At 33.0% G+C, this 6,597-nt stretch overlaps 1 pseudogene; it reads left to right on the top strand.

The window, feature by feature from the left end:
• Positions 1–424: 424 nt before the first annotated feature.
• On the top strand, positions 425–2,685 carry LOC120069318 (annotated as a pseudogene).
• Positions 2,686–6,597: the final 3,912 nt, after the last annotated feature.

The raw sequence follows: 6,597 nt of genomic DNA, 5'->3' as shown, positions 1-6,597 counted from the left end.
CCATTTCATTTCTCTTTTACCCCAAGCCTTGGTCATGCGAAAGGTTGTTCATCGTCCAAGCTTGGCTGTGCAAATCAGGTTGCCCTTCGTCCGTCTGTGGTTGTCCGTCGTCTGTCTGTGGTCGTTCATTCATGTTGCCATCCATCCGTGGTCGTCCAGCTGTGGTGCCGTCCATCCGTGGTCTGTTTTTAGCAGAAGCACGTTATCTTTTATATTCATAAACCATAAACCTGTGAGGTACACCAAATATTCATAAACCATCTGAGGTACACCAAATATTCTTCCTTCTTTATTCATCATTAAACCACATGTTGAACTTGAAGTACATATTTAATAAAATATCTCCTTTACTCTTCTATTCCACCACCATATGGCGTCTTTCCACATTCTGAATAGGTAAAGAATTCCAAATCTGCCAAGTTAGATGGTGATGATTACTTGGAAGAAACCCCCAGGCAAAAGCTACGAGGAAGCATGCCATTGTGGAAAAAGAGGTAAGACTTTTATAATCTTCCTTTGTCTGCTTCCATAACTATGACACTCACATGTTTTGAGGGACTTTCTTGAGACATTTCTGTCTCTGTTTATTTTCATATGACATCGTCACTGAGGTACATGTGAGAATTTGATTGAAGTATCAGTCTTGGAAGCTTAAGTCGTAGGTTGTTATTTGGGCATTGCTATTATATCACATAAATAAGTGGATTATACTTCGTAGTATGTTAACTTTTAACACAAATAAAGAAAATCCTGATTCCCCTCTCAGATTCATATCTTTTTTTGTGACTGAATTGATGGCTCTGATATGCTTTAGTGGATATAGGCATAATTTTTCTCGGTTCTTGGTAACTGGCTAAACGATCTTTGGACTTTGACATCTTATACACCATCATTTTGTGTGATATTGACAATTTTATCTTCATCAATTATTATCTTCATCATCTTTCTTTGTGTGTTTTTTTTTTTTAAAATTAACATCCTTTTTTTTTCCTAATTCGTTTTTTATTTTTTTTTTTTTTTTTTTTTTTTTTTTTTTTTTTTTTTTGTAAAAATCAACATGATCTTAAATTATTGCAGGCATTTGTTCTAGAGCTGGTATCATGTATACTTTAGATACCGGTGAGCCAGACCAAAAACTGAAATTCAACATTTTCTCCTTGAGTGAGGATGGTTTTTTGGCTGTTGTTGGTCGCAGCATAAACCTAGGTAAGGAGTACCATTTTGTATGATTGTTTTTGGCATAAAAGTTGTCTAAAACTTTCTCATTTTTCAGGAGGCCAAATTGCTCTTGCTTTGCGTCTGCTTCTCACAGTTTTTTCATCTAAAATTTCATCAGATGTCAACCATCCTTTTGGAGACGAGGTACTTTAATAAACAACTTTTCAAATGACCAAGTAATTTCTAGATGTACCAATGTATAGTTCTGCATATCTACAACTAGTTCATGAAACTTTCATTAAGCATGCAGTTTCGAGCTGCTCGTAAAGCATCTAAAGAAGTTGGTGCTCAAATAGTTTTGGGGGACCAGCCAATTGAAATAACTGTATGTATTTTCTCCTGCAAGATGATACTATTATGTTTTGGCAAGTGCAAATGACTGTAGAATTTGGCCCATTCAGATAACTTAATCCATTTGATCACTCCAATATGATTTATTTATTCATGCAGCTAGAAAGGGCATGGAATGCTCTAATTGGACTGAAGTTGAGTTTAGTAAGCTCCGTTGTTCGTGGAATAACATCGTAATCTGATTTTTCTCAGAACAATGATGAGGTTCTTTCCCATTCAAAACATTGTATTGATTTGTTTGAATTCAAACCGTGGACACCTTTAGTTATCATTACAACTTCAATGATATTGTTATACTGAATTTAAAGCTTTTTTTAGTGTAATTGGTTAGTAACCTCAAATATATCAAGGATCTATATATTAGCAAAATTCTTTGAATGTTTTCTCAGCTAAAATCTTGTCTATATTAAAGCTTCAATTGTATATGTTTTTAAGTGATTTAGCCTTATTACGAATGCAATATAAAATGAAACTTCCTTGCTTTAGGCCATGTTTACTAAACTTTCAGTAAGTATAGGTCAGGCTAGGAACCAAGTCAGAGGTGACCATAGAACATACAGACAAAGAGACATAAATTTGGAAACATTTATTTAGAATACAGATTGGCTACTTGCAAAATTTTCAAAGAGGTTCATCAAATCAAAGTTTAACATTTTTCCTTTGTTTTCTCGAACATTTGTGTTTTCCCCCCCAATATGATTGCTTTTGTTATTTATGAACCTTTCTTATTAACATTTGAAGATTATAATTAAGCATATCAATTTTTGTTGAAGTACGAATCAGTACATGCATCATATACTTCCTAATGTTTCAAAAATCATTCTTTCGCAATGGATGTGTTACTTCAGGAATCTGGTGGAAATGGTAGTTCTTTGCAGCTTTATGAGAAGCTTAGTTTTTCTTATCCGTCCCTCTTTCAACCTCTCATTCATGAATGAAATACTGTAAGTACAATCCTACAATGCATTTTCAGTTCTTACTTCTGCATTTATTTGTAATCACCATTTTTTCATTTCGACATTCACCATTATAAAGTTCTTAATATAGTTGCATTTGCAGTACCTTGCATGGTCTCTGAAGCGTAGCAAGGCAGTGAATAAGAGCAAGGGCACATGAAGGTGGAAAGGTTTAAGAAGAATATTTTGAAGAGGGGTTGTGCCTGAGACTGCTACAAAGAAGGGAAAGGACTACCTTGTTGGCCCTATTCTTATTGGATTCTTCATTTTTGTCGTCATTGGATCATGTGAGTTTTAGATTTTGAATGTTAATTTCCTCATTTCCTCTTTCATATTCTTATGCTTATCTTTTGGCATACTTTGAATGCTAATGTACCATTTATGCACATTTTCTATAAATACGGTTAGTTGAATATGAATTCTGATTACATTTTCACTTTCAATCCTTTGTCTTAAACCTTTATTGTTTGTGACCCTTTAAACAACAGTGGTCAGACAAAAATGCCTATAACCAGACACTGTTGAAGCTGGGGGGTCTGTTCAAGAAGAATTATGAAGGGATCCATACTTACCAAATGGAGAGGGACAATAAACCCATAATGTTTGTATTACTTGTAATTTGTGTTTTCAAGGTCTGAATTATTGTACGACCTTTTAAATTATAATTTTATACCAGAATTTGCGGATTAAATGTAATAGATTTATAATCTATACATGAATAATATGTCATGCCACAACGTTCGATGATGATGTGTCATGTTATACTTTTTGACCGAAAAATGGATTTGGCAATGAAATTAAAAAAAAAAAACGGACAATAATTGATAAAACGGACATTAAAGGGCTTTAATGTCGGTTGCAACCGACATTGAAGGCTACGTTATTGGTGTTATTGAAGCCCTTTATTTTTGGTTTAAAACCGACATTAAAGGCAACAAACATTAAAGGGCTTTAATAACACTATCTTTAATGTCCGTTGCCAACCGACATTAAAGGCCGAATTTATTCTAGTGTCTCATCCATACTAATCAAAGGACCTCCCTTAAAAGCAGGAGTTCCCAAAACATTCAGGATTGAGGTCGTGTCACCTATGGTCGTTTAGGTGAGATGTAAGTCTTTAGTATCAACGACATTATATACAGAGTCTAGTCATCTCGTGGTCCGGTCTTATACAAACTCTTTGTATAGGACACCCCCACTCACATGTCTCCATATGAATGGTTAGGATCTACCATCTGTAGTAGTTTACAACACTTGTAAACCTCTACAAAGTGGGCCGTATCCGTAGTGTCACAAGGATCAGGTATCCCACCTTAATCCTTATACTACAGACCTATTTAGGTTATTACTTAAGGCATGATCCATTTGTATATCACATATACATGCTTAAGTTTACATAAGATAACCATGGAGCTTTGTTTATTGGATATGAGTAACTGCCAGAATGAAATAACAGTTATTTTATTCATAAAACAATGTGTATAATTATAAACAACGAGACTCTGGGAGAATTAGGACAACAATCCCAACAATTCTATCGGGGTAACAAAGAAAATTGAGTAGATGTGATGTTTCTAAAAGTTTTAAGATTCTAAATAAATCTAAAAAGCGAAGTATTCAATTTTTTTTAAATTAAAAGAAAAAGAAATTTTCTTTTGAAAAATGGTTTCAAAATTTTGTTAGAAAATTTTAAGAAGTCTAATATTTTTATTTGAAAAAATGCATCATCAAAGTTTCATTGATAAGAATCGAGAGATTGTGTAATTCATTTGAGAACATAAAAACAAAGTGAATACGTGAGTGAAGGTATAAACATGCATTAAATCAATTATGCATTTAAAGCAAAAATGAGTCATTTAAAAATGTCAAGAGATCATGGAATATTAAGAAATATTGTATTTTCAAAGAATCAAAGTTAGTAAAAACTATACACAAAGAAGTTAGTAAAAAAAATTTATTCCTAGAAAAAAAATAAAGGGAAACGAATAAAAGTGAAAATGAAAATGAAAATGAAAATATAGGGCAAAGATGAAGGAGAATATCGGAAAAATGATAGGATATACAAACATGCAACAAAAGCAAACAAAATCAATAAGCACTCTAATTACATTTAATTTGAGTTCTAAAGCATGCTTTTGCAGAAAATCACGAGTGAGTTTCAAATAAACATACCTTTGATGAATTCTTCCAAATCCAAGCTGCTTTTCACGTTAATTTAGCTCCAAATCGTTAGTGAACCACCAAGAGGTCTTCTCTACTATTCTCAGCCTTGAATTTGAGTGGTGGAACTCGAATTTGAATGAATTTGTGAAGAAATTTTCTGGGCTTTTTGAGAGGAAGAAGAAGAAGAACCATGCAAAAAACTATTTTCAGCCATTGGTTTTTTTTTCCCCTTCAAATTGGAGATTGAAGTGGGAAAGGTGTGTCTCAATGAGGATTACACCTCCTCTTTGCTTTAAAGTGGGATAAACCCACTTTGATCCATTTTCCAAATTTCATTCTTTAATTTCTAATTTTCTAAATTAATTAAAACAATTTGTTTAATTCTCAATTAATCAAATTCAAAGATTTCAAAAGTCAATTTCTCAAATTGAATTTAAAATTCAAAATTAATTTGATTTTTAATTAATTAATTAAATATCAAATATTAAATTAATCACATACCTAATTTTAAACATGAATCTTATTCATATAATTGATATTTAAATCAATATTTAAATGTTATAAACTCTCCAATTTAAGTTTCAACAAATTAAACATTAATTATATCAAATATAATTATACAAACCCTAATTTGAATTTGAACTTATTTAAATTCAAATCCCAATTTCAGTTTGAACATTTTCAAATTGAAATTCAATTTGAACCATTCAAATTGATATCATTCAAAATTCACTCAATTTATTAATTCAAGATGGTCATGTTTTACGAGCTAGTAGAGGGACCTTATGGACCTACAGATCGCTCCAACGATAAGATTAATTGGCTAAACTCTTTAGACCAAATTAATCAATATTCGTTAACTATAAAGTCATACCATTATAGCTCGATAGTTGCACTATCCTCACTGTAGATATATTTGTGGCCGCATGATTTAACCATAACCAGTAAGTCGACCCTTCACTAGTTGTTCGTAATAACTCCTGGGTCAGTATGCTGTTTTACTCCTAATAGTACATCTTGTTTCTTAAGTTCCTACTAGTCCTCTAATGAACAATTGGTTTATGATCAAATCACTAAACTTGATTCCTTACGGGCCAATGAGAGGGTGAAACCCCTTATTCAAGACCTGGATTCAGTACTTAAGAGAACAACCTTTCTCCTATCCCTAATTCAGGTAGGTGTGAATTCCATCTTGCACTTTATGTCTCTAGATATCTATCCCGATCTTACCCCTGAAATGGGAGGCTTATTAGGCCGGCGCTGTTGAGCCAACCCTCACCCATGTAAATCTAAGGATAATCCCAAATAAAAGAAGTTCATAGTTAGTTCAGGATTAAGATCGAGTTACCTAGGTCATCTAAGAAAAATAGTCAGTCTTCAATAGTAAACAACATTATAAAGCAAGAGTGACTTATTTCTTGGTCTGATCTTATGCAAACTCATTGCATAGAATGCCCCCACTCCTCATGTCAATACATGAACGAATCAGGATCACTTCATTTGTAGCACCATTACAACAACTTGTAACAACTATAAAGTAGGCTGCATCCAATAGTGTTACCAGAATAAGACACTCAACCTTATTCTTATACTATATACCATTTTGGCTATTTACTCAAACTTGATCCATTTTTATATCTCAACATAAAGTTCAAGGATTTAGACTTTATGAATGCAATTTAAAGATTCAATATCAACTTTATTGAAGATATGTTGAATAACATCTTATTGATAATAGAATGTGTTTAACTTTACAAACTGCGAGTTTTAGGACACATACAACCCAACAGAAAATACATATACCCAGCGGTCAGTCCAAGTCAGGTGAGTCAGGCTCTCTTTAGATATTGTACTGAAAATCGATGTTAACGTAGTAGAGGCGGTCTTGTTTGCACATGAAGTCGATAGC

Source organism: Benincasa hispida, unplaced genomic scaffold, assembly GCF_009727055.1.
Source record: "Benincasa hispida cultivar B227 unplaced genomic scaffold, ASM972705v1 Contig316, whole genome shotgun sequence".
In the NCBI taxonomy this organism is placed as follows: Eukaryota; Viridiplantae; Streptophyta; class Magnoliopsida; order Cucurbitales; family Cucurbitaceae; genus Benincasa; species Benincasa hispida.
The sequence above is the reverse complement of the archived record's forward strand: the minus strand, read 5'-3'. Positions and strand labels throughout refer to the sequence as shown.